This window comes from Pelophylax lessonae, assembly GCF_965119305.1.
Source record: "Pelophylax lessonae genome assembly, chromosome: 6".
Taxonomy (NCBI): Eukaryota; Metazoa; Chordata; class Amphibia; order Anura; family Ranidae; genus Pelophylax; species Pelophylax lessonae.
Window position 1 is genome coordinate 144034681 of NC_138773.1, and position 10824 is coordinate 144045504.

At 48.2% G+C, this 10824-nt stretch overlaps 1 protein-coding gene across 3 annotated transcripts in view; it reads right to left on the reverse strand.

Moving 5' to 3' along the window:
* VPS35L (VPS35 endosomal protein sorting factor like) overlaps positions 1 to 10824 on the reverse strand; it is a 1473617-nt gene that overhangs the window by 1385531 nt on the left and 77262 nt on the right. The window lies entirely within an intron of this gene.

Here is a 10824-nt window from a genome sequence, read left to right on the forward strand (position 1 = left end):
TGAATTTAAAAATATCAAGGCTATCATTTGCCTTGCCCCGCTGGATAGGTTTCCGTTACCTGCAGCTGCGCCATGCGATTAGAGCTCAGTTCCCGGTCACCCCTGTTCTGCAGACCGACCGCCTGGAGGATGTGTTGGCGCAGGCTGACCTTCCTAAGCCACTCTCAGCCCTCTATGCTACCCTGTTGACAATGGATTCACCTGCATTAGAGCATCTTTGGCAACGGTGGTCCATGCACATACCTGGATTTGATAGGGATGACTGGGAGGACTGCTTGGGGGCTGGCTCCAGACCGGTGATTGCTTCTAGGGACAAACTCATTCAAACAAAGTTCCTCCATAGGGTTTATTTTACTCTGCAGAGGCTGCACAGAATGTATCTTGCAAGACCGGCCGCATGCCCCAAATGTCTCACCGAGGAGGGCTCATACTTCCACATGTTCTGGACATGCCCACAGGTGGCTGAGTTTTGGGGCGCGGTGCTCGACATCCTGAACACCCGTTTACACCTCTCGGTCACTTGCGCCCCGGAGCTGGCGCTCTTGGGCATCTCTGATAAGGTATCTCTGATAAGGTTAGACATTATAAGTATTCTCGTTTATTGATCTCTCTGAAGCTTTATTATGCTGAGAATGAAATTGTCCTTTGCTGGATTTCTCCCTCCCCCCCACCAGGACCTCCCGAGGTATAAACTCACCTATATTAATAGAAATTGCCCCCAAAAATATGAGAAAATTTGGCAACCCTGGCTGGACAGTTAGGATCATTACATTTTTTGTACGGCTGTTTCTATGTACTGCTTAGTATTCTGTGTGTTATAATTTCCGTTTCAGTTGTTTTCACAATGTATTTCCCCCTGAATGATTACTATTCTCTCCCTACACATCCGTTTCCCCCTCTTCTAAGATGTTGTGCACTGGCTACACTTATATTGTATGCTGTATTGTTATTCCAATATAGAGGAACCTTGTTTGTAAAAAAAAAAATATATAATATCAAGGCTAGCAGAAGGCACAGCTGTGACCTCAAACTGTCTGAAAACCCCTCCAGCTTTTGCTACCCCTGATTAGTCAGGAAATACATTTAAAGCAAACTTCTCAAAAGTCCCAGATTATGTGCGACTGTCCCGTACCATTTACTTTTGGATTCTCCCACATCATTCACCCACATCATTCACTCTGCCATGTCCCACTTGGTCTCTAACCACAACAGCAGGTCCCTGCCTTCTAAGCTCCAGCCAGTGCAGTACTTGGTTTTTGTTTTGTGGCTTCAAGCGTCTCACCTGTTCCTGGCTTTGTAAGAGGAGTTACAGTACAGCAAGCCAGCCAAAGACAAGGCTTAACAAACCTGTCCCTTAACCACTTGCCTACTGGGTACTTTCACCCTGTTCCTGCCCAGCCAAATTTTCATCTTTCAGCGCTGTCACACTTTAAAAGACAATTGCACGGTTATACAACAATGTACCCAAACAAAATTCATTTTTCCCACACAAATAAAGCTTTCTTTTGGTAGTATTTAATCACCACAGTTTTTTTTTAGGTTTTCCAAAACCAAGATCGAAAATTTTGGAGAACAAAAAAAAAATGGATTTTTGACTTAACATAAAATAATTTTCTCTTAAGTTCATTGACGGACGCAGTTCCTGATGCATATCAGTAGGGTTATACTGCCCCCTACAGGAGTAGGACACTAGACAGAAAAAAAGTTCTGGCTACACCTATAGGCAGTCCCAGAGGGTACACCCTCTCTCGCAGGATGTAAGTTTTGTATCAAAGCAGTGTCAGGGATGTCGTGGTAGAGCCTGACGTGTAGAGGAATGTCTCACCGAATGAAGAGCCTGGAACTATGTGCGATCCCAGGACAGGGATGTTGACAGGATATCTTAGCAGGACACAGGTTCACCAGAGGCGCGGAGTCTAAGTGCTAGCCAGTATTCACCAGGGCCCCTGATGGTGGGGATGGATTTGGCTGCATGCCAACACCATGTCGCGGTCCTCCGGATTCCTCAGCCAGGCCAAGAGCAGGTCCAAGTCCAATAGCCGGTAGCGAATAAGCAGATCAGGGTGAGGCAGAAGAGTAGTCAAGACAAGCCGAGGTCAGGGCAGGCAGCAGGTAATCAAGGTCGAAGGCAAGTCGGGTCAGATGATCAGGAACAGCAGGTAATTCAGGTACAGGAGAGCTGAAGATCACACAACAAGGATTCAGTGTGACCACTCCCCTTAAATAGGACGTTTGGCGCAAATTATGATAGGTAGCCTCAAAGTATTCCATGGTAGCCTCGGAATGTTCCATGGTAGCCTCAAACTCTTCCATGGTAGCCCCAAACTCTTCCATGGTAGCCTCGAACTATTCAATGCGCCTCTGCGTACGCGCATAGGCGTTTGCCGGTTTGTGGCACCAGTGCGCCTGCGCATTATAGCGAATCCCTGACATTGCTCCCTCCTTATGGGCAACCTCCAGGTGCCCAAAAGATTCCTTTTCTGAGGATGGCTGCAAAAGAAATTACGGATTAGCTTTTGGGCATGAACTTCGCGCTCAGGTTCCCAGGAATTCTCTTTGGGGCCGTAGCCTTTCCATTTGAGCAGGTATTGCAGCTGATTCCTCCTTCTTCTGCAGTTTACAATGGCCTATACCTCAAATTCTTCGTCAACATTGATAATTACAGGTGCAGGCAGTCCCGAGCTTCTATCTGGAAAAGGATCGGGTACTGCGGGTTTCAACAACGATACATGAAAAACCAGATGTATTTTGAGTGAGTCGGGTAGGGCAAGTTCGTACGACATCTCATTTAATTTCTTCTTCACCGGAAATGGACCTATAAATCTGGGTGCCAATTTCTTAGAAGGGCAAGCCAATCGAAGATTTGTTGTAGACAGCCATACTTGGTTGCCTGGTTGTAGAACTAGCTCCCCTCTTTTCCTATCAAAAGTCTCCTTATAGGAGTTCTGAGCCTTGGTCATAGCGTCTTGTAAAGGTTTGCGGTTACGTTTGAGAAAATCCACGATATCCCGGGCTGCTGGTACTGCGGATTCAGGAACAAGGCAGGGTAGGAAGGATGTGTGAAACCCGTAGTTGACATAAAACAGGGACTGACCTGTAGCCGAATGCTTGGCATTGTTGTATGCAAATTCCGCCAAGGGTAGCAATGAGACCCAATCATCCTGGACAAAGGTGGTAACGCATCGGATATACAGTGGGTACGGAAAGTATTCAGACCCCCTTAAATTTTTCACTCTTTGTTATATTGCAGCCATTTGCTAAAATCATTTAAGTTCATTCTTCTTCCTCATGAATGTACACATAGCACCCCATACTGACAGAAAAACACAGAATTGTTGACATTGTTGCACATTTATTAAAAAAGAAAAACTGAAATATCACATGGTCCTAAGTATTCAGACCCTTTGCTGTGACACTCATATATTTAACTCAGGTGCTTTCCATTTCTTCTGATCATCCTTGAGATGGTTCTACACCTTCATTTGAGTCCAGCTGTGTTTGATTATACTGATTGGACTTGATTAGGAAAGCCACACACCTGTCTATACAAGACCTTCCAGATCACAATGCATGTCAGAGCAAATGAGAATCATGAGGTCAAAGGAACTGCCTGAAGAGCTCAGAGACAGAATTGTGGCAAGGCACAGATCTGGCCAAGGTTACAAAAAGATTTCTGCTGCACTTAAGGTTCCTAAGAGCACAGTGGCCTCCATAATCCTCAAATGGAAGACGTTTGGGACGACTAGAGCTGGCCGTCCGGCCAAACTGAGCTATCGGGGGAGAAGAGCCTTGGTGAGAGAGGTAAAGAAGAACCCAAAGATCACTGTGGCTGAGCTCCAGAGATGCAGTCAGGAGATGGGAGAAAGTTGTAGAAAGTCAACCATCACTGCAGCCCTCCACCAGTCGGGGCTTTATGGCAGAGTGGCCCGACGGAAGCCTCTCCTCAGTGTAAGACACATGAAAGCCCGCATGGAGTTTGCTAAAAAACACCTGAAGGACTCCAAGATGGTGAGAAATAAGATTCTCTGGTCTGATGAGACCAAAATAGAACTTTTTGGCCTTAATTCTAAGCGGTATGTGTGGAGAAAACCAGGCACTGCTCATCACCTGTCCAATACAGTCCCAACAGTGAAGCATGGTGGTGGCAGCATCATGCTGTTGGGGTGTTTTTCAGCTGCAGGGACAGGACGACTGTTTGCAATCGAGGGAAAGATGAATGCGGCCAAGTACAGGGATATCCTGGACAAAAACCTTCTCCAGAGTGCTCTGGACCTCAGACTGGGCCGAAGGTTTACCTTCCAACAAGACAATGACCCTAAGCACACAGCTAAAATAGCGAAGGAGTGGCTTCACAACAACTCCGTGACTGTTCTTGAATGGCCCAGCCAGAGCCCTGACTTAAACCCAATTGAGCATCTCTGGAGAGACCTAAAAATGGCTGTCCACCAACGTTTACCATCCAACCTGACAGAACTGGAGAGGATCTGCAAGGAGGAATGGCAGAGGATCCCCAAATCCAGGTGTGAAAGACTTGTTGCATCTTTCCCAAAAAGACTCCTGGCTGTATTAGATCAAAAGAGGGCTTCTACTAAATACTGAGCAAAGGGTATGAATACTTAGGACCATGTGATATTTCAGTTTTTCTTTTTTAATAAATCTGCAACAATGTCAACAATTCTGTGTTTTTCTGTCAGTTTGGGGTGCTATGTGTACATTCATGAGGAAGAAGAATGAACTTAAATGATTTTAGCAAATGGCTGCAATATAACAAAGAGTGAAAAATTTAAGGGGGTCTGAATACTTTCCGTACCCACTGTATTGCTCGAGTGTCTGGTTGGTCCTCTCAGTTTGCCCGTTAGTCTGGGGATGGTAAGCAGAGGACATTGACAATTTGATCTTTAAAGACTCACATAGTGCTCTCCAGAAGTGAGAGGTAAACTGAATCCCCCTATCCGACACAATGTCTGTTGGGACCCCGTGGAGCCTTACTATTTCTTTGATAAAGACCTGTGCAGTCTCCAGAGTGGAAGGTGTGCTCCTCAGTGGCACGAAATGGGCCATCTTTGACAAACGGTCCACTACTACAAAAATGGCAGAGCACCCATCTGACGGAGGAAGTTCCACAATAAAGTCCATTGCAATCATCTTCCATGGTCCGTCAGGAACCGGTAGTGGTCTGAGCAAGCCCCATGCTTTGTTTCGAGCAGTCTTGCTTCGGGTGCAGATGGCACAAGAGGCAATGTACTGCTTGCAACTCTTCTCTAAGACGGGCCACCAGAACATTCGCTAAATAAGGTCAAGGGTTTTATGAATCCCAAAACGGCCTGCCAGCGGATGGTCATGACAGAGTCCCAGCATGGTTACACGGCACTTTCCGGAACGAAAATTTGGTCTCCTTTCCATAGTAACCCATTCCTGGGTATCAGCGTAATTCCAGGAGGCCGGGGAACATCTACCGTGGCTTGTCTCAGAAAGGAAAAAGATCAGCCTGCAACAACAGGAAATTACCTTCGGTTGAATTGGTGTCTGGTACGGGAGTTTCCTTTGGGCTGTCGTACATCCGGGAGAGAGCGTCTGGTTTTATATTTTTTGAACCCGGCTGGTACGTGATGTGAAATAAGAACCTAGAAAAAAAAAAAAGTTCCCCATCGTGCTTGGCGAGGTCTCAAGCGTTTGGCTGTTCTTAAATATTCCAGGTTCTTATGGTCGGTGTATATGAGGATAGGATGTGCTGCTCCTTCCAACAGGTATCTCCACTCCTCCAGAGCGGTCTTGATAGCAAGGAGTTCCTGATCTACCACATCATAATTTCTCTCCACAGGCGAGAGTTTACGGGAGAAGAAGGCTACAGGGTGGACCAAGTCCTTGATACCCTGGCGTTGGGAGATAACTGCTCCTACCGCATTTTCAGAAGCATCGACTTCGAGTAGGTAGGGCAGGGTAGGATCCGGGTGACTCAAAATAGGAGCAGTAGTAAACCGTTCTTTTAGGGTTGTGAAGGCGGCCTGAGCCTTGGGAGTCCAGTGAAATCGGGTACTCTGTTTGGTGAGCAGGGTAATAGGGGAGATGATGGAGGAGAACCCCTTGATAAATCTTCTATAAAAATTTGTAAACCCCACAAAACGCTGCACCCCCTTCTTATCCACAGGTGCTGGCCAGTCCAGAATGGCGGAGACCTTCTGTGGATCCATCTTAAACCCTTCTGAGGAAATCACCAGACCAAGGAACTGGATACTCTGCTGTTCGAATTCGCACTTTTCTGGTTTAGCATAGAGTCTGTGCTGCCGGAGTCCGTGGAGTATTTTCTTAACATGTTCTCGATGCTGGACCAGGGAAGTAGAGAAAACCAGGATATCGTCTAAGTACACGATTACAAAAATGTCCAGGTAGTCTCTGAAAGAGTTCGGGAATCAATGGCAGGGGGTATCGGTTCTTAACCGTGATTTTGTTTATTTCTCGATAGGCCACACAGGGCCAAAGCGAATGGTCCTTCTCCACAAAGAAGATTCCGGCTCCTGCTGAGGTAGAAGGTCGGATGAATCCCCTCTTTAGATTCTCTGCCACATAGCCTTTAGGGTGCCCTAATTCACGTTCTGAAAAAGGAAAAATGCGTCCAAAAGGAATTTCGGCCCCTGGGAGCAGCTCGATCGGGCAATCATAGGGGCGGTGAGGGGGTAGGGTCTCAGCCCCCTGTTTAATGAAGACGTACAGATACTCATGATACAGTTCTGGCACGGAGGAACTTATTTCCTTATCAGAGTCCATACATAGAGTGCTAGAAGAACTGAGGGGTACTGGCAGGCAAAGGATTTTACGGTAAGTCAAAAATCCAGTTTTCTCTATCGTTCATTGACGGACGCAGTCCCTGAAGCATGTCAGTAGGGACATCACAAAGCAGTGCCATAAAATGAGGGGTGGGAACAGTAGAAAAAAAAAAAAAAGTCCCCAAGGCTAAACATAGCCAACCAGGCAACATAGAACTCATGAAAACAACAAGATGAGGTCCACCTGAAACAAACAGTAAACACCCTCAAGGAAGGCCAAAAAGCCCCCTAAATAGCAGCCTGCAAAACTTTGCGGCCAAAAGAGTCATCCGCAGATGCCAGCACACCCACCTTATAAAATTTGGTAAAGGTGTGAACAGACGACAAGGTAGCCGCCTTGCAAACCTGAAGCACAGATGCCAGATGGCGAAAAGCCCAGGAAGCACTAAGCGCCCGAGTAGAATGCGCCTTAACAGGGAAAGGTGGAACCTGACCCTTAATTGAATAAGCCTGCACAACTGTCTGTCTGATCCATCTGGAAATAGTTGCAGCAGACGTAGGCAGTCCTTTCTTTGGACCATCCGTGAGAACAAAGAGCGAATCTGACTTTTGAAAAGACTCAGTAGTCGCCCAGTACACCCTGATTGCCCGAACCACATCCAGAGTATGCAGTGCAAACTCCTTAGGCATTTTGGCTTAGGACACAAAAAGGGTAACACAATGTCCTCATTTAAGTGGAAACTAACTTCGGAAGGAGGACGGATCCGGACGAAGTACCACTTTATCCCTGTGAACCACCAGGTAGGAAGGACGACAGGACAACGCCGCCAGTTTAGACACCCTGCGTGCAGAAGTAATAGCCACAAAAAAGGCCACCTTCTGGGATAAGGTAAGCAGGGGAATCTCTCTAATAATTTCGAAGGGAGGTTTCTGGAGAACCGACAGCACCAAATTAAGGTCCCAAGGTGACAATAGAAGTTGCACCAGGGGTACCAAGTGTCGCCCCCCCTGGATGAAGTTACGCACCAGGGAATGGGTAGTCAAAGGCCTTTGGAAGAAAACTGCCAAGGCCAAGACCTGACCCTTGATAGTACTCAAGGCCAGCTTTTGATCAACTCCCCGTGGAAGGAAATCCAAGATCCGAGTAAAAGCGTGAGGGAGCCCCAAGAGACTCACACCACGAAATATACGACTTCCACGTACGATGATAAATCTTCCTAGAAGTCGCTTTCCTAGCTTTAAGCAGAGTGGGTAACACTGAAGCAGACAAACCCCTGTCCTTCAGCACTTGGCTTTCAACATCCAAGCCATCAAAGCCAGCGACAGTAGATCCTCCCTGAGAGGAAATCTCCAAGGAGCGTCTGCTCTAGTCTGACCAGGTCGGCGTACCAAGCCCAGCAAGGCCAGTCAGGAGCCAAAAGAATGAATCGCTTCTGCCTTGATCCTGCGAAGAAGTCTTGGCAGCAACTGGAGGAGGAGGAAAGGCATACATCAGCTGATACTGACCCCACGGGCCATCAGTGCATCTGCGGCGTCCGCCAGAGAGTCCCGGGAGCGGGCCACAAACCTCTGTACTTTTCTGTTGACCCGAGATGCCAAAAGATCTACATATGGAGTGCCCCAACGAAGGCACAACTGCTGTAACACCGCCGGATGAAGGGACCATTCCCCTGCATCCAGAGCTTGTCTACTGAGGTAATCCGCCTGCCAATTTTCCACTTCAGGAATGTGAAAAGTCGAGGGAGCAGGAACAAATCGCTCCACCAACGAAGGATGCCTGCCACTTCCAAGGCCGCAAGGTCACTTTTGATGCCTCCTTGGTGATAGACATAAGCCGCGGCCGTGGCATTGTCCGATTAAATGTGCACTGGACAACCCTGCAGGTACTCGGTCCAGTGGACTAGGCAAAGCAGGATCACTCTCAGCTCCAGAACATTAATCAGTAACCTGGATTCCTCCAGGGACCAGACTCCTTGATCAGACAACCTGCTGAGAACTCCTCCCCATCCGGACAGACTTACATCCGTGGTGACAATTGTCCAATATATAGGGAGGAAGGATTTCCCTTGCTTGAGTTTCGAGGACCAAAGCCACCAGATCAGGGACTCTTTGGCTGCCTGGCTCAGCTGGATCTGAATGTCCAGGGAATTTGGATTCTTGTTGCAATTGAGAATGATTTCCTTCTGGAGGATCCTCGAGTGAAATTGAGCAAAGGGGACCGCCTGGAAGGACGACACAATCAGTCCCAGAACTCTCATGTAGGTCCGAAGGGACAACCATTTGCTGGTCAGCAACAGCTGAACTGCAGGCTGGAGTTCTTGGAGTTTTGCCTGAGGAAAAAGCACCCTGGCTGAGGATGAGTCCAAAGTCAGGCCCAGGTAATCCAGTCTCATGGAAGGGACCAAAGACTACTTCTGAAGGTTCAGAATCCACCCAAACTCCTCCAGAGTTCTCATGGTAATTGCCAAATTTGTTTCCAGCACTGTAAGAGATTCTGCACGGAGAAGCAGATCGTCCAGGTAACCCAGAACCGATATCCCTCACTTCCGCAACAGCGTCAGGATTGGGGCCAACACCTTGTGAAGACCCAAGCAGCAGAGGCGAGACCAAAGGGCAACGCCAAACACTGAGTTATCCTCTCCTACGGCAAAATGGAGAAACCGTTGGTGTCCTGCATGAAGATGTGAAGGTAGGCATCTTTGAGGTCTATGGAGGCCTGAACTCGCACTAAGCAATTTAGTGCTTTCAGGTCCAGGATTGGACACACCTTGTCTTCCTTCCGTGAACAGTTTTGAATAAAAGCCCTGAAAATGTTCCACATACGGAACTGGAACTATTACCCCTGTTGCACCAGGCCCTGAACTGCCCCATAGAGTGCCAGCAAGCGATCCGGGGACAGTCGCACATTGGAAAGGAAAAACCTTACCGGAAGGACTGATCGAAACTCGATCTTGTAACCGGACCATATGACCTCTTGAACCCATTTGTGTGATATCCGGATTAGCCACAGGGCCGGGAACCGGCAAAGACACCCCCCCACCCCAGATACGGGTTAGGGCGCAACCTCAGGCCGAGGGGTCTTGTCTGCAGGTCGGGAGAAACCGGACTTTTGTTCGCCAGACCAGGGTCGCCTGGACTCGCCCGAGGGAGTCTTGAAGGGCCTCACCTTATTGACTGACCCTGAGGAACGAAAAAAACTTTGTGTGCGGAGAAGGAGGGACCCCATCTGCGACGAGGGACCTTACCCTTGGTAACTTGTGGAGAGTTACTCTTCCCCCCCTGTGAGACCCTTAATGTCATCCAGGGTAGCTCAAAACGGGCCAGCTCTTTGAAAAGGTAGATCGGTCAAGGCCTTCTTTTAAGTTCGATCCGCAGACCAGCACTTCAGCCAAAGTGTACACCGAAGGACCACTGCCAAAACTGGCCCAATATGGGTGCAGTGTCCAGCTCGGCATCACAAACAAATTGCAGCCCCTGCACCAGCTGGTCCAACAGCTGCTCGAAGTCAGAGGAAACCTGTAACCCCTCCAGGTCACGGCGTAGTAACTTAGCCCATTCAGTCAACATGTGCATGACAAGGGCAATAGTGAACACCGGTCTCAGTGCAAGTGCAGACCCCGCCAGGGAGTACATACTGTGGGCCAAAGCCTCAGTCTTCCTATCCACCGGATCCTTAAAGGACAGGGAATCCTCCACTGGGATAATGGTAGCCTTATTTAGTCTTGAGACCGGAGGTTCCACCGTAGGTGGCACAGTCCACTTCTTTATAAGGGGCTCCTCAAAAAGGTTAAGTCTAGCAATCCGCTTAGGCATCCCAGGGGAACGCTTTTGGCGGTAACATTCTTTTTTGAACATGTTGTCAAAATACGCGTGAAGGAAAAAACCTTTGCCGCTCTGGATGGCTTGCGAGTGCCAAATGTAACCTGCGTCCTCCCATTTTCAGGGTCTCACACACAGAAACAACTAGTGCGTCCACCAGCAGTCTTATCTTGCGCAGCAGCGGAGGTAGAAATGTTATCCTCACTGTCAAAGGAGACCGGGAGCGAGGTAGCGGACCCGG